The sequence below is a fragment of the Bos javanicus genome, chromosome 11, assembly GCF_032452875.1.
Source record: "Bos javanicus breed banteng chromosome 11, ARS-OSU_banteng_1.0, whole genome shotgun sequence".
Taxonomy (NCBI): Eukaryota; Metazoa; Chordata; class Mammalia; order Artiodactyla; family Bovidae; genus Bos; species Bos javanicus.
This window is the reverse complement of record NC_083878.1, coordinates 16,166,267-16,184,527: the sequence shown is the minus strand read 5'-3', so window position 1 is coordinate 16,184,527 and position 18,261 is coordinate 16,166,267. Positions and strand designations below refer to the sequence as shown.

The 18,261-nt window shown below is 39.3% G+C and overlaps 1 protein-coding gene across 6 annotated transcripts in view; it reads right to left on the bottom strand.

The window, feature by feature from the left end:
• The window catches only part of RASGRP3 (RAS guanyl releasing protein 3), a 118,610-nt gene that overhangs the window by 74,488 nt on the left and 25,861 nt on the right, over positions 1-18,261 (bottom strand). For 2 of the 6 annotated variants that reach the window (XM_061432059.1, XM_061432060.1), the window contains exon 1: positions 9,016-9,293. The exons of 2 other annotated variants lie outside the window; for them this stretch is intronic. The gene's annotated coding sequence lies outside the window, so the exon portion shown is untranslated. Of the gene's footprint in view, positions 1-9,015; positions 9,748-18,261 lie in introns of those variants that run through there. 2 more of the 6 variants (XM_061432055.1, XM_061432057.1) reach the window with 2 other exon arrangements.

Genomic DNA, 18,261 nt, shown 5'->3' with positions numbered 1-18,261 from the left:
TATTTGCTTCAAAACTAAGAAGGAGTGAACATGAGTAGGGATATATATCAAACAAGATTGGCCATTGAAAATTGTTAAAGTCAAATAATGAACACATGGAGGTTCACCATATAATTTTGCCTACTTTTGTGTATGTTGGAAATTTTCTATAATAAAAATACTTTTTAACTTTAAATTCTCCTCAAAACTATCTGAATGCTTCAGAAGGGCAAACATTACCCTTGACCATCTGGAACTACCTTATCTCTGAGCCTTGAATCCAGTTCCTCTTCCAACACATACCCTATGATTCAGCTCTACCAAGTTACATGTTATTCCTGGAAATATTGGAAATATAACTGGAAATTGGAAATATAACTCCTGAAAAGAGTCTTTCAAAATACAGTGTTTTTTTTTCTTTTTGAACAATGACTACTTATCCTTTTATATCCTCTTCAAAAGTCACCAACCCTAAGGAACCTTCCCTGACTTAATCTGATATAGTCATCTCCTTTTCCCAGATTTCTATTGAACTCTGTGAAAACCTCTTTTCTAGAACAAATATTTGTGTGTTGTAAGATGTTTGGTGTAATAATTTTTTTTAAATATCAATCTGTTTTACTAGGTGGTGATATTCTGTAGGGTCAAGTCTATGCCATTATTTATGTTTGTGTGATATGCAGTGCAAAGCATATGTGTAAAAATACTTGCCAAATGAATCACAGGAAAACATACTTTGATTTTTCTTTTACTTTTGTTATCCAAATGTGGATTCTGACTTTCACATAAGAGGTCCCATAAACTAGAATGTACTTAGTCATGTTTTGGTAACTTCTAGTTGAGTGAAATTTCCAAATATGAGGATTACAACTCTACACAATCTTTCAAATGTCTTAGCCTCTCTTCCACAAGCTTGATGTGCAAGAATACTTCAAATAGTTGCAGGATTTTATGCATGACACATTTCTTGGTCATCCTTGTAGCTAAAAAGATAGTGACTCAATTCTTACACAATAACTCCATCAGTGGCTTATGTCCATCAAAGTTCTTTCAGCCTCCAAAGAGAATTTGAAGGTAGTATTTCTTCTAAAGCTTAGAGAATTACAATAGAGTGAGATAGTATGTGTTCCACTGATTCTGCTTCAAGTTCTGCTTGGCCCTTCTCTCTATTTGTAATCATGGCCCCAAGAAACAATTTATAGAGTGAATATGAATGCCCCTCTTGGTGCCAATATTATGTCATTTCTTGTAAAAACCAAATACCTTGTAAAGCAGAGTCTCACTGCTGGTTAATTAGCTAGGTCCTGTGGTCATGATCTATTTTATACCTGTCATCGTCTAAGATTATACAATGATTTTTGAGTGTTACCAGAGGCTTAGCTCTGCAGGGGCACCCTGCCCAAGATACAGAGCACCACAGCGGAGGGAACACCTCAACAACGGAAACAGGATGAGTGCAGAACGCAAGCTTGAATCCAGATTACTAGGATGTTTCTTTGTCCTGCAGCATGTTTCTAATGGAAATAGTTATGCATTGGGCACAACCAAAACTGTGGAACCTGGACCCTCCAGAATGGACGCCTTTTCCATAGTGAACATCGGTTTTTAACATAAACATCGTGATATAGACAGTATGATAGATTAGAAAAAGGCATGCACTTTGCTTCTATGAAGACCGGGGCCTCCAGCTTTACTGCTCACCGCCTCATGGCCTTGCACAAGGTCCTCAGCCTCCCTGAAATTTAGTTTTCTCTTCTGTAAGTGTCAGCAGTACTATCTACCTCTGGGTGTTGTGAAAATAAACACCAGGTTCTTTCTTCTGGCAGCAACAGATTCAGTTTAAATGCCCACTACAGAGGAAAATAGGAAGGGACAGATTCATCTTAGAATCAGAGTGACATGATTGGAAAGAGACTACAGAGAAATCTCGAGCAGCACCATTCAGACTGAGCCCTATCCTTGCCATAAGAAAATAATGATCTCTAAAATATTCTGTCAGCTCACAGGATTTTGAATGGCAGTGGTTCCATGCATAAACGAAATTCTTTCTACTTCTAAAAAGCAGAACTGTAAGTGGAGCAGAATCCAAAGTGTAGTCAAATTGAACTCATGGTATGAGTTTTCCAGAACCAAATAAGGAAATTATACTCGGTTCTTCTATTTTAAAGCTGCTTTAAACTGTTGTGTAGTCTGTGAGCTTCAGAAATCTACAGTAACTCGAGATTTGAGAACATTCATTCTTCCAAGTCACAGGCAAGTTTTTACAGTGTAGCTGGAAAATAACATTCATTTTTCCTAGCTCCTTGATCCTAGGTCTAAAGAGTTCTAAGAAACCAGGACATCAGTTCCTAAAAAGGAATCCTTAAAGTGGAATCTTCTGAAAGTGAAGTTAAGCAAAAGACTCCACAGAAACTTGGTTCAGTACATTTTTAATTGCTGGATGAAAATAAGAATATTACTTTCTCAAAACAAATCATTTGTTTTTTCTCAAAAACAAATCAGAAAAACAGTCCCTTTTTCTTTTTTATTTAAAAAAATATGGAGTCTGATCCCATGGCCAATTCATGGACCTTTTGCCTGAGTTCTTCTCCTTCCTTTTAGCCTGCTCATCAACTGCTAAAGTCTCTACCACAAATACCTCAAGAAGGGAAAAACGAGAACCAATTAAAATCACTTAGATGCGTTCAAATGCAGTTATTTGTCTGTGACTTTGGCAGCAATTAAGCATCAGTAAAGTGGTGACTAAAATGAAATTCTGTAATTAACTGTGAACTTAGTTTTTTCCCTTACTAGTTCTCGATCGAAGATTGTACCTGCAAAATTATACAAAATCCTTCAACTAAAAAAAAATAAAGATTATACCTGGAACACATTCAAAGACGAAACTCTGAGTATACTTATGATACTAAAGAAAACCAATGTTCTAATGATCTATGCAGGGGTCTTGGAACATTTTGTGAGGTAGGGACAGGTTCACCCAAACCAGCACCAAGTGCGGCAAAGACAGGGCAGCAGTTGGCATATAGAGAAGTCTTCAGAAAATAAAATGACCAATTTGACCATGTAGAAACATAGAATATGCTGGGAATAACTTCAGCTACATACGTCATTTATATATTGAGTTGAATATTCTAAGTTCACCACTTACAATAGGAGCATTAAGGTTTATTAATATATATAAGGTTTATTAATATCAATATATTACTTCAGAGTCCATAGACTGTAACCCAAGAATGTAAGCCTTTAAATCAACTTTTTCATCTTTTTCTTTTCTTGAAAACAAAATTTCCCCTTTCCTCCTCTGGAAAGGTGCAGAAAATTCTGAGTATTACACCATAGTTACCAAGGAAAAATATCCTTGAATCAGTTTATGAATTAAATGTTTTTCAGGATGTTTTATTTGAGGAAGGCTATTTTTCACACCCATAATTTTAAAAAGCTACTATGGAAAGAAACGACATAATAGCTGTTATTGTCAAAAAGCTGTTCACTTGTTTTCCCCATTCTCTGCCTTTAAGCTCAAGTCATCAAAATGCAGAGCTGTGCTGTAAAGTCACACCCCATACACTGTCATTTTTAGGACCTTGAGAACATACTGATTATACAATGAACTGGATTGCTATCACAGAAAATTAACTAGTAGTGAGGATTCTCAATGAGTCTAACAAGCTAAGACTCTCTCAGTTGTGGGCAGAAGGAAATGATCACAGGGACACTGTGCCTGGTGGTCAGAGTACATCTTTTTCTCATGAGAATAAAGGTACTATATAACCAGGTAGAACTTCCAAGAAAGCTGATATTTTGTTGGGTAAGGGGAGTGCCTAGCGGACATCAGACTATGCTTTTTAATCTAAAAAACAACAAGAGCCCTCCTAAAAGCTGAATATTACATCATGCCATAGTTGATACGACTCTACCTTAACCACATTGGGTCTGCAGGGTAGGAAAATGACCACCAAGTCCCTTTAAAAAATACGACCAAAACAAACACTATTGTGTCTGTAACTAAGCTGATCCTGTTGCCGAAGCCAAATATCGAAAGGCTTTGGAAACATCATCATTGACATGTGTTAAATGGCACATAGGGAATCAGTCATCCATTTACCTTCCACCCATGAGAATACAACACAAACTATATTCCTATGATTATAAAGAACAACGGGTATTATTCAGAGTCAGAAGACTGGGGACTTAGTTGAGTTTGGTCACTTACTGGTACCATGACCATGGACAAGTCACTCACTTTCTCTCATTCTCGGTTTCCTCACTGTAATCAGTGGTGATGGTGCCCACCCATCGCCCTCTTTCATAGGATTGTGGCAAAGATTTCCATAAAAATCCAGGAGTTTGCCTTCTCAATACAGCAGAGCCGCTCAACGAGATGCAAACACAGGAAATCCACATAACACCAAACTCCAGAGGTACATACACTACTGTGATCGTTTAAAGCAGCAAAAATCCCAGACCTTCAAATCCATAAAAACAAAGTGAATGTGACCAACAAACAGCTAAACAACTCCAGGGAGGGCAAATGAGCAACCAATAAAAACAGAAATGGCATCCAAGGGAGTTAACTCTTTGGGAAGAGTTTCTTTGGAACACAAGCTGGCAAAAAAAGAGAGACAGAAAGAGAAAGACATGAAACAAGCACTGCATCACCAAATTGGTTTCTGTATAAAAGATCCCAGGAAAATAATCACTTTATTTTGTTTCAAAGCAGGTCTCTGGAGTGTGACTTGCAGATTCTGCTGCACCTCTAAGTTCATCTCAGGAGTCCCCATGTGGCACCCACCAGACCACACTGATTGTTAAGAACTAGAGGTGATTTCCAGTGGCTCTGGGTTAGCAGATTGTATTGCTGACTGCTCTTGAATTGGCCTTAGGTTTAGAAGGATCAGGCAGGTGAGAAGTAGGTGAAAAATGTCTCTTCTTGTTATAAATAGTTTGGTCTTCAAAAGATATAATCTTGTTATAACCACCTTGAAAAAAACATTGACAACTTTCTCAAAGACACGCCTGAGTGGTCTGCTTACTTCGCTTTCCTCCTGCTTAACCAAAAGACCCTTCTCCTCCTCACTCAGTGCTCTTTCTCATCACCAGCCCTCATTTTGAGATTGAACCACATGGAAGGGTATGGAGAATTACATTTTCAGAAGTGTTTGAGAAGTAGGTTTTTCTTAGGGCTGTCTCTGGTTGATGACCCAGGAAAGCCACAGGTTCATGGGCCACAAGTGAGAAGGTCAGTCTTTAGAAATGGGGCAGGTGGGCGGAGAAGTGTGCACTCCGTGGCAAATGGTGGTGCAAGGGAGCATTCTAATCAGCAGAGACAAGCACCTCTCTGCTCTCCCCCACCCTCCAAATGGAGCAAAGAGAGGGAAGAACTGCATTGCTTCTGGTCCTGAACAGCCTTCTAGTCCTGAACTCTCTGAACAACCCGCTTTCCAGGTTGAGCCGCACAATGAACAGGGCTGACATTAGTGTTATCACCACTAAGCTGGCTGTTTGGGGTGGGGCAGGGGTGGAGTGGCTGTCCCCCAAAGGAAAGGAGTGACAGGAAAAACGGAGGAAAAGGCCAGCAAGGGCAGCGGGAGCAGTGCATTCCTGGGTAATAATAAAGCTCTCAATGGCTGTTCTGACCAATGCACGGCCAGCAGGGAACCACTCTCATGAAGAAAAACATGCTGCCAGTCAGTGCCGCTACACTGCCTGTGCTTGGATTGTCACAAAGGGAAGCCTCACCCTTCCTGCCATGGAGAGTTCGCAAAGGCCATAACGCACATTGTGTGTCTAATCGTGTTGTGCTGAAATAGTCTCATTTGCATTTCATGAGGTTTAAGCTTCAGTGTGTGAGATTAGCAGATGAGCTGCCCTTTTTTTTGTTTGTTTAATGTGTGCAGGTTCTGGAGCCAGATCTTGGTATCACTTCTGCCTGCGTCATGTATCTCCAAGTGACTACAGTCTCTGAACTTCAGTTTCTCTATCTACAAAACTGGAATAACTATATAAAGCACATAGACTTACTGTGAGGATTATATGAACATAAACACAGTTGCTCATCACAATATTTGGCACAGCAAGTACACAATAAATTTATAACTTTTGTGCTGTGTGTGCTAACCTCAGTTGGGTTCGACTCTTTGCAACCCCATGTACCGTAGCCCACCAGGCTCCTCTGTGCATGGGATTCTCCAGGCAAGAATACTGGAGTGGGTTGCCATGTCCTCCTCCAGGAGATCTTCCCAACCTAGGAATCTAACCCACATCTCTTACATCTCCTGCATTGGTAGGCGGGATCTTTACCACTAGTACCACCAGGGAAGCCCTATAATTATTAGTGCTAATATTAGGATGGTAGTGATAGCAGAAGCCTTGACATCTTTTCAAGCTCTGCCCCTGACTAGTTCTGGAACCTAGATAAATGTGCTACAATTTCCTCATCTTTGAAATGAAGGCATTAAATTGCACATTCTATGATTCCTATCCAAGAATTAAAAGCTTTGGTTCTGAGAGAGCAGTATTGACATATATTCACTGCTGCTGCTGCTGCTAAGTCGCTTCAGTCGTGTCCGACTCTGTGCGACCCCATAGACAGCAGCCCACCAGGCTCCTCTGTCCCTGGGATTCTCCAGGCAAGAACACTGGAGTGGGTTGCTAAAATAGCTAGCTAGTGGGAAGCTGCTGTCTAGCATAAAGAACTCAGCTTGGTGCTCTGTGATGACCTGGAGAGGTGGGATGGGGAGGTGGGAGGGGAAATATATATACATATAACTGACTCACACTGTTGTAGCAGAAACTATCACAACATTGGAAAGGAATTATGCTCCGATTAAAAACTAACTAAATAAATACACAGAGACACACAAAACTTTGGTTCTATGGACATACTGTCTTCATGCAAAATAATTATTTCTATTATTCTGATATTACTATTTTGAAAGTCAAGATATCATTGGTTTATAAAATAATCTGTAGGCTTTCAAAAATTCAGCACTCATAATCCAAAGAATAATCAGACTGCCATTTAGACACCCCCCACTTTTGAGGTCAGAGAAGGCAATGGCACCCCACTCCAGTAATCTCGCCTGGAGAATCTCACGCACAGAGGAGCCTGGTGGGCTGCAATCTATGGGGTCACTAAGAGTGGACACGACTGAATGACTTCACTTTCACTTTTCACTTTCATGCATTGGAGAAGGAAGTGGCAACCCACTCCAGTGTTCTTGCCTGAGAATCCCAGGGACTGGGAGCCTGGTGGGCTGCCGTCTATGGGGTCGCACAGAGTCGGACACGACTGAAGCGACTCAGCAGCTGCAGCACTTTTAAGGTGGATGGCTCTATAACTCTGACTTCACCTGAGTATTGCTTTCTACTGTCAGTCTTCAGAAAAAGGGAACTACCCCAGAAACAAACTCCCTAGAGAATGGCTCCTTGGGCAGCCAGTGCCCCACAGTCAGACAGAACTCACTCGGCCATGTGGCACATGCCAACCCAAGGACCTCACACCACTGGCATACAGAGGAACAAAGAGTTGGAAACATTGTTTCCTTACTGGACACTCTAGGTTTTGTGAATCCTTCTACATTTTGAAAGAAATAAAGGGGGAGATCTCCCAAAACCAGACTAGCCAGGCGTCTGAATCTGCTTCCACCCCAGGTCTTTGGCTGATGTGGCAACTCAAGGCCAGACGCACTGAGGGAAGCTTGGGCAGAATCAGCGTGTCATTTTCGATCCATTCTCCAAGTAAGAAGAGGGTGTGGGTGGCTGAGGGAGAACTTGAGCCTATATGACAATCTGCCAGTCATTTAAGGAAAGAAGCACACTTTGGGGTGGCCTGGGTTTCTCACAAGCAAAACTGACTATTTGGTCAGAATTCAAATCAAAACACCACTGTGTGCAGCCCCGCGCCCACCCCCCTTAATGTCCAGGCAATCCAGAAAAGGGAACTTGTTTGGTTACCTGCCCCCATGGGTCTGATTCAGAGACCCGGCACTTCGAGAGATTTTGCCTTCTCCCGTTCTCCTTTCCCTTTCTTAATCACTGTCTGGGGACAGCAACGCAAGGACAAGTCGCCTAAACGGAAGCTTTGTTTCAGGACTGCGCCTGCTTCGCTGCCCTGCCGAAACCAAGCCCCATTACTGCCAAATGAACCAGAGAAAGAACAAGCCCTCTCGGTGCTGGATGCCAGGCCCCCCAGAGTTGGTAATTAGCTTCAGAAAACACTTTTGTAATCTGGGTTGTAAACAAGGAAGAACGGCTGTTTACATCAAAAACACAGGAATTCCCTTATCCAAAATAAGGAAGACTAGGGACGACTAGAAATTTGAGCTGTAAAGTGATAGAAGTGAGTTAGAAAAGCTGTAATGAAGATGAAAATAATTATAAAATTTATCTTTCCATGAATTAGAAAGCATGTCTGAAATCGAAATATGATTTCTAATCTGAGTCTTATTTTGTTAGCTTTCTGTTTTGCAGATTTTTATACAGTTACATGAAACAGTCTTCAAAATTGACTTAGAGCAGTCCAGTTGCACATATAATTGATTCACAAGCTATTTCTCAAACAATATTTTCAATGCTAAGACTCAAGCGTCAGTGGTAAAAACTGATGAAAATCAAATCTAGTCATCAACTCATCACATCAATAGTCTCTACTTCAGAAACTGAATCTTGGCTTTGAAACTAAACGTCATATACCATTAAAATTCCAAATACCAGGAAATAAACTTGCTATTTCCTAGAAAGGAATCAAGCCATATGCCTCACTAATCCTTAAAGTTAGAAAACAAGGCCGCTGAAAAGAATACTTGCTTTAAAAAAAAGACTAGTAAAAACACAAATGGCTATTAGCAACAGGTAGAAATAAAATGTCTCCTTTAGTGCCAGAGGGAAACCAAAATTAAAAATTGTCAGTGGCTTGCAAAACATGTGTGCACCTGCACACACACAGGAGCATGCACACACAAACACACACACATACACACACACACACACACACACGCACACTCACACACAGAAGAAAGTTCTCCAGTTACTTACTAGGATGGTTGGTCGCGTATTCACATCAGCGCCCTGCCTGCTCAGCTGCCAAGTGCCAGAGCAGTCGGCGAGCAGCTGTTTCCTTCAAGCTGCGGCTGTGTCTTAACCAGTCACATGCACCTCCTGATAAATACCGCTACGTGCCAGGAGGTCAGAAACTGAAGATCATTATTCTCCTAATTCGCAAACCGTCTCATAACCCGTGCACTGGCTCAGCCAGTGCATTAGCATGTAGAGCAGCACATTCCATCATTTGTTTTCTTTTGTGACAAAACACGAACAGCTGATAACTCACCCTGGAGAGCAGGTCACTGCAGTGGAAAGTTGATGTCTGTGATGGGAAGGAGGTGGCAGGGGGTAGGCTGGCAGTCCGTCTGCTCTCTTACCTCCCTCAGGTTTTCAATGGGACACTTGAACAGCAAGAGGAAGGGACCCCAGCAGTACAGCTGGTGGCAGCTGCTCTTCTTTCCAGTGTCCCTAGTCTACATCCATCCGCTGCTCCATCTTGGTTTTATTTTCTCAGCACCCCAGGCTCCAGTTTGTTGGAAGAGCCACAAACTGAGTGGACTCTTCTGGGGAGGACAGACTAGCAGTCTAAGAAAGCTTAGGCTTAATTTCAAAGGACAGGGCTGCTATGCCCCATGATGCTGAGGGGAGATGTGTGGAGGCTTAATGAGGAATAGCAAATGCAGCTTTATCTAAAGAGCGAATGGAAATGATTTCAGGCACTTGAGACCAAACTTCCGCATAGTTATCTATTGGATTGTGTCAACATTTGGTGGCACTGTTGAGATTATCAGCGAGGGAATGAGAGTGGAAACAGAAGTAATCATAGAAATTCACAAAGCACTTTGCAGATGTGCCGCTGCCCTCTATGGTATGCCAGGAAACGGGACCAGCCTGCTGTTTCCTGTGTTGCTCACAAAAGTGGCAAACCATCCTGAGTGCTTTGTTGAATTCATATTTCTCACCTGTGCTGATTTTCCCACCACCACATCCCCCTTCTTCTTTGCCTGTCTCTGCAAAGAAAGCCTTTAAGCTATCTGACTTTGGACAGAATCTGACCTTGGGCATCTGACCCAAGCTGTGGTAAGAGTGACACTTACCCAAATCTGTGCCCGAGGAGAGTAGAGGGGAGATATGACAGAGATTCAGCCCTTTTGGCAAACTGAACATCCAAAAAAGATTTTTAAAAGGTTAAAATGCCCCAGGGGATTTCTGAACCATAATGAGCCTGTTAAACTGTCAACCTTGATTTTTAATAAATAAGATCTTAATAGAAGAGCCTGTGTGGGCCATTTTTCAAATCTGGATTTTGTCTTATAATTATTTACAATGTTAATCAAACCAGAAATTTCCCTCTGTACAGAAGATAAAATGTTTTTCCAGAAAATCAGAAAAGGATGAAAAAAACCCATCAGTTTTGCCATTCTTTCAGAGGATTCATTTGTTAGCAACATGTGAGAGCCCAAAGTACAAATGAAAATTTTTAAAGCTTCAAAATGTATCTTTAAGGGTTCAAAGTTTTTAACAGAAATAAGACATCAGAATACAATGTGCTAAAATACATGTTAGCTTCATAAGCAGTTTTTCCTGTGTTCATATGACCATCATTAACCCAAAACAGAAAAGGAGGCCCATTGAAGGTGTGAAATATTACTTTGATTTATTTTTACTTTATAATCATAGAAACTTTTGTGACCTGATGGCATCCATCAGTTACTTTACTTGTAACTGACTTGTTAATTGTTCTGGTGATCTATTGCATATCACATGGTCAATGAAGGAGAGAAACCCTTCAATAACCAATAGAAAAAACAGTCTCAGGAAAGGCAAACACAAACAACATTGTAAAGCAGCTATACTCCAGAAAAACAAAAGAAGGAAATACTTTTCTCCTTCTGTTGGCAGAGAGGAACAAAAGGGATGGACCCTGAATCACAGCCTTGAAGCAAACTGTCGATGCAGACCATGACCAGGAACACACCTTCCCAATAGGGTCCAGGGGTGTGATGGAAGGTTCTCCAATGACACCTTTCAGCCTCGCAAAGAAATGGGGAGATCCCACCTCCATGCCCATACTGTCTACAGGTACTAATCATTTCCTTCAATTCAAAGAGAGGTGCCCTCCTCCTATTAGAGGCCATCTACCTACCGGATTTGGGTCTCACTGGGCAACTCCCACCTGTTTAGGATGCTTTCACCAACAACTTTACCTTCTCACCCTCCTCATTATCTAAATATGCTCATGGTTTTCTGTGTCCTAAAAACAATCCTTTTTGATCCTTCGCTTCTTTAACTCCTGCTCTAACCCATTCATTCCCTTCGTGACTAAACTTCTGGAGAAATACTTGTCTGGTCTTGCATCCCATTTTAAGTCTCAACCTGCTTACAGTCTGGCTTCTTCCATCAATTTCACTGAAATGATTTTTTTTTTTTTTTTTAGGGAAAGCAGGCTCAGTTCAGTTCAGTTGCTCAGTCGTGTCCAACTCTTTGCGACCCCATGAATCACAGCATGCCAGGCCTCTCTGTCCATCACCAACTCCCGGAGTCCACTCAAACTCATGTCCATTGAGTCGGGCCGTCCAGCCATCTCATTCTCTGTCGTCCCCCCTTCTCCTCCTACCCCCAATCCCTCCCAGCATCAGGGTCTTTTCCAATGAGTCAACTCTTCGCATGAGGTGGCCAAAGTATTGGAGTTTCAGCTTTAGCATCAGTCCTTCCAATGAACACCCAGGACTGATCTCCTTTAGGATGGACTGGTTGGATCTCCTTTATTTTTGGGGGCTCCAAAATCACTGCAGATGGTGATTGCAGCCATGAAATTAAAAGACGCTTACTCCTTGGAAGGAAAGTTATGACCAACCTAGATAGCATGTTGAAAAGCCGAGATATTACTTTGCCAACAAAGGTCCATCTTGTCAAGGCTATGGTTTTTCCAGTGGTCATGTGTGGATGTGAGAGTTGGACTGAGAAGAAAGCTGAGCGCTGAAGAATTGATGCTTTTGACTGTGGTGTTGGAGAAGACTCTTGAGAGTCCCTTGGAAAGCAGGCTAGATTTATTCAAAAACTATAAAAGCTTATAATATAAATCAAACAAAATTAGTTGTTAAAAGTGACTAATATGTATCAAAATTCTGACCAAATCAAGACAATCCAAAGCACAGAAAGATTATATAGCCCAAGAAAAAAAAGCTATAAATAGGAATGTCGATAGAGAAACTACATAAATATACAAATCTACAGTTTTAATGTAACAACAACAAGTCATTAGGTACATGTGTCAGCTATCTTTCTCCAACATTAAAATAGCACGTTTCACTTTTAGTAAAAACATACATAACACATAAAATCTTCCCCCAAGTCACCAAAGACCAAAGTTATTGGCTTCACTTGTATTTTACTCAACTTCTCAGCTTTACTAGACCCAACTCACCAAACACTCCTTAAAATTTTCTCTTGTGACTTCTGTAAAATTTACTCTTGCCTCCTTCAGCCTCCTATGTGGACTTTTCTTCTACTTGCCCCTTAAATGTGAAAATCCCCTCTTTCTTCCTGTTTTCTTACATCTTGCATGTGTCTTCATTGATTACCAGTTTCCTAATTAGTTGCATTGCCTTCAAAAGCCCGTCTCTACCTTCAATCTATTTATTTTTTTTACACTAAAATCTTCTCAGGGGCCATGGTGGTGGCTTTGGTACCTTTATATTACCAGAACCTGTGACTGGGCTTGAATTTTTCTCTTGCATTTTCCACTGCTGTTTCATTTCTTACTCTGTGTTATAGTTAGGTCTTCATGTGTCTATGTTGCATGCAAACTTCAACTACCTTAGAGAAAGCGTATAACTTACTCATTTTATATCCTGCAATGCCTAGTACAATGTCTGATATATAGGAGATATGTGGCTGTAACCATGCTGAATAAATAAATGAATGATTGAAGAGAAGGGTCATCTATCTGCCTATTCCTTTAAGAAAAGATAATTTTTCAAGTTTGTAAAAATGGATTTTATATTAGTTCATCAAACCATCCTAAGCAATTCCCTCCCAAAAGAAATTATTTTCTCCACATTCTTTGACAGCACTGTAGTAAAACTATAAAACAATTACAAAAGCCAGAAAAGAGCCAAGCTCTTGGAAAGATTTATAATTTGTCTTTAAAAAAATCATTGATTGGGAAAGAAGAAAAAAACAATTATAGAATGCTTAGAAATTTCAGTAATGAGAACACCACATATCAAACAGCATGTACAAAGCAAAAGAGTTAATCAGAGACAAGCTGACTTAAGAAGAAGTTAAAAAACAATAGATCAATAATCATGGGAAAATGCAAAAGGTATTAAGAAATTGTTCCAAGAAAACTTTTTGGTCCAAATTACTCATACAATCAAGTTCTCTTGTGGCTTGAAGCCATAGATAATTCCCAGGCTTTACAAAATGTTCAAGTGGACAAAAATAACAGAAAGCTAACATAATACCCTTGATTTAAAAATAAACAAACAAACTGATAGAACATAATAAAGGAAATCACAGACTAAGTTCCTGTATAAACACAGTTAACCCTTGAGATGAAAAAAAGTCTCAAAATTAAGGAATGCATTAGCATAGTAACGTAAATAAGTCAACAGAAAAAAATTTTGATTTAGCACAGTAATCTTAACAAGTCTTTTGATAAAACTAAATATCAATTTTTTTTAATTAATAGAATAGGAGAATTTTTCTTAGCACAATAAAGATTGTGTATCCCAAACCAAACACAGGCATCATACTTCAAGGTGTAATACTAGAAGTATAAACATTAAAACCAGAAACAAACAAGAAAAGAATGCCTATTATCACTACCATCATTTATTTTAGCATAGTATTCTGGACCAGGTAAGAAAAAGAAACTAAAAAAAGAATTATGAAAGAGCAGGAGACAAAATTATCTAACCTGTACATGTTATAATCATTTACTCAAAAGAATCAGCTTTTTAAAAAGTTTTTAAATAATTGGAAATGTCAATGAGGTAAACAGTTAAAAAACAAATTCACAAAATAAAAGAATTTTCCATAAAACAGCCAAAAACTGTTGGGAAACATAATGGAGAAAAAAAAGCTTAATAGTAGCAACAAAGTATCTAGAAATGACAAAAAAAAGTGAATAACTTATATTTTAAAATTTATAAAACTATATTGAGAAAATATTTCAATAAATAATGTTATATGATTTTCTTGGAACAGAAGATTCAACATTGTCAAATGTCAATTTTTCCCTATTTAATTTATAAATATAATTAATTCTTGGTTAAAATCTCAAAGAGATTTTTCAAACAGCTTAAAAAAGAACTCCTGAAGTTTATTTGAAAGAATGAAATACAGAATGGTAAAGAAATTTCTAGAAAACAACAAAGAGGTGTGTCCTGGATATTAAATAGGCTAACAAGAAAAAATCAGGAATTTAACAGTTTGATACTGATGCCAAAGAAGGCAGAGCAATGGAACAGAGCAGAAAGCCCAGAACTATAAATACACATACTATAATAAAATGTTTATCTGTTAAATATGGTGTTTAAACCCAGCGGGGAAAAATTATTCTGGTTGAATTAACTGGTTGAATAGTTAATTATTAGGAAAAATAAAGATGTAATTATTACCTCACATCATACACAAAGTAAATGCCCAGTGGACCAAAGAGTGAAATATGAGAATAAAACCACACACTTGGAGAAAATGATGTAATTGTTTTTATAATCTTAAAAATCATTTAAATCATGGTTAAATATGTTTATTGAAAAAATTATTCTATAATCAGAAAAGCAGAAATTATAAAGAAAAAAATTTACTATTTAAATGAATAAAATGTAAAATTTGTATATGTCAGAAATAACCCCACCATAACCAAAATTAAATCAGAAACGACAAAATGAGATTAAAAAATGAAACCTGTATGTTAAAGGGTTAAGAGCCTTAACATATGAATAACACTTATAGTTAACAACAAGGCAAAGGATATTATAAATGGTCCACAAGGGAAGAAATACAAATGACCAACACACATTTGAAAAATATTGTTTCCTAAAAATGCATATAAGCTAAACAATAATAGGATACCCTTTATTTTCTAAAACCTTGACAAAGATGGATTATTGATACTTTCCAATGTTGGCAGGAGGTTTGGAAAACGGCACCTTCATTCTCTACTGGCAAGAATATAAATTGCTACAACATTTGAGGAAGATAATTTTGTGATATGTAGCAAAAGCTTTTTAAAATATGTATACTTTATAATTCTTCAGTTTGTGTTTAGAGATATAGCCCCAAAAAATAGATATTCATATATAAGGGTGTTTTTCACAACATTGTTTCAACTAGTGAAAACTCTGAAACAATCTATGTGCCAAAAGTAGTAGAATAAATTATAACACATTCATAAGATGTAGCACTATGGAGTCATAAAATAATGTTGAAATATGTTAATGTGGAAAACTATTTGGTATAGATTAAGTGAAAAACACAAATTACAAAACAATTTATTCAGTGTGATTTCATTTTTCTAAGAAAATATGTGAGCATGTAGAAAATTGAAACTTTTGACACCAAATTTTTAACAGCAGTTATCTTTGGGAGTTCAGGTCACATCCAGTTCCCCCCCCACACACACCTTCTTTATGTTTATCAGCTCTTTTCTAGTGTTTTCATGATAAATATGTAGCAGTTGTTCATTTTCAAATGAGATCTTTTTTATATAAGAAAAAGTATACTAGTCATATTTTAATTTAGAAGTATTTTATTCATCCACATGAAGAAGAGAAAGCCTTTGATGAGAAACATGATTAAGAAGAAAAGACCCAGAGCAGGAAAGCCTCACCATCCGTTAACAAAGCCAGCCACTTCCTCCCAACTAAGTCTTGACTCTCTAAACTGGTGCTCCTGGATGTAATAACTGACAGCAAGTCACTGGAAGTGGTGGAACTACCTACCAGGTTCAAAGGCTGAAGGAAGAGGAGGGAAACATGGCCTGGCTTGAGCACCTTGGATTCAGTTTCTCAGAGACATCCTGATGGGCCTTTGTGCCTATTAGAGGCATTCCCACAAGCAGAAATTCCCAAATGGTATCCATCCCATGCACACATGATCAGGGAGCATGAACCACCATCGCCGCCCCTTACTCCCCTCAGCCCTGCCAGCTCCCCCCCATCTATCTGCTTGGTGCCAGGCTCCATACAAGCCGCTCCAAGCTGGTGACACACCACCTGCTGGTCAACTTGAGGTACCACTGCTATGCTGCATCCTCTGCTGCTAAGTCGCTTCAGTCGTGTCCGACTCTGTGCGACACCATAGAAGGCAGCCCACCAGGCTCCACCGTCCCTGGGATTCTCCAGGCAAGAACACTGGAGTGGGTTGCCATTTCCTTCCCCAATGCATGAAAGTGAAAAGTGATAGTGAAGTCGCTCAGTCGTGTTTAACTTTCAGCGACCCCATGGACTGCAGCCTTCCAGGCTCCTCCATCCATGGGATTTTCCAGGCAAGAGTACTGGAGTGGGGTGCCACTGCTTTCTCTGATGCTGCATCCTCACCCCCACCTTATTTTCAGGGAGCCTCATATGCAATGTTACTCTTGTATTTCTTGGGTTCAGTAAATTCTACCTGGTCACTGCTTTCTCAGATACATATACTTTGGGAGCCTTTTCTCTCCTTTTTTTCCTTCCACCATTTGTCCAAGATTCTTAGACAAATGGGGATCTTCATTCACCTTCTTGTTCTTTCCTTTTTTTTCCCTTTTTTTCACCATGTGTGAGCCAAAATAAATACATAATCACAATCAGTTGTAAGAACCACGCAAGCTACATGCCAGTTGCAGAAAGAAATTGTAAAGAATCAGAGTAGAGTTTTTAACCACCAAAGCCCTTGAACTAAGTAAACCATTGTCAATAAATGAGAAAATAAAATGTCTTGTGTTCAATGCACATTGCATTTAGGGATTCATCAAAGTATGTGACAAACATCTCTACCTTCAAGGTTTATAACACCTCCAAGAGAAAAGTGGAACATGTAGAAAGCCATACGTAAGCAATAACAACAAATATTTATCACAACAATCAGCATCTATTAATATGATGTACTATATTAATATATTGTTAATAGTTTATAACCAGTTATCACCTGCTTAAAATGCTCCTTTAATTCTCACAGCAATGCTCTATAGAGATACTATTATCCCCAGAGGACCTTTAACAAGATTAACTAGCCTCCCCACAGCTAGGAAGCAGCAAAGAAAGAGACATTTTGAATGCGACCGTCTGACTCCGAACCCTGCACATTTAACCCCACAAAATGATTTGGCAGTCAGAACTTTTCAGAGACTTGCTTGTTCTTTTCTAGCTCACCCTGCTTATCCTCGAGCATAATAGCCAAGTAAACTGCATGGCACTTTAAGATCTAATCTCTGGCATCACAACAGTAGTCTGCTACTCTTGTCCATTGCAAACATGTTCTATTTCAGCCAACGATAGTGGTTCATGGTCGTGAGGTGGTCTGGTAGACTGAGTGGCATTTATAACATTGCTTCTTGGACTTCCCAGCGGCTAAGATTCCATGCTGCCAGCACAGGGGGCCCGAGTTCAACCCCTGGTCGGGGAACTAGATCCCACATGTTGCAGTGAAGACCCAGAGTGCCACAGCTAAGACCTGGCACAGCCAAATAAGTAAAAGAAATATTTTTAAAAACCTTTGTTTCTGTGCATAATACTTCTCTGGGTTTCCAATAACTGATTTACAAGTGAGCCTTTGGAACCCAGCCATTCATAAACTGGAGACAGGCTGTAGAAAAATGAAGAGGAGAATGAATAAGGACAGTCTCCAGCAGAGGAGGCCTCAGCAGAAGGTGCCCTCAAACCCCATCCTCTGTGCCCCCTTTTATATACCATCCCAGGAGGAACTCCCAAATTTCTGTACAAATCAATCCAGATTAAAATAGCCTTCCCCTTTCAGTATCTCTTTTTCCTGCCAATCTCCTCTCTCTTTTCCCTCTTTTTTATAAAATTTCATTTACTTTTTAAAAACACATTACATATTAGTAGAGTTACATTTACTCAATCTAATTTGTTTAAATTTATCTTAATGGCAACATTTTCTCCTCCATTTAGGCTTCTCAGATCTCTTAGTGTAGCTTCTTAGACCATGTTAGCTAAAGCTATATTCAGTTTAAAAAAAAAAAAAAACAGGAAGGAAAATTAGGTATTCATGGCACAAAACACCTTACTT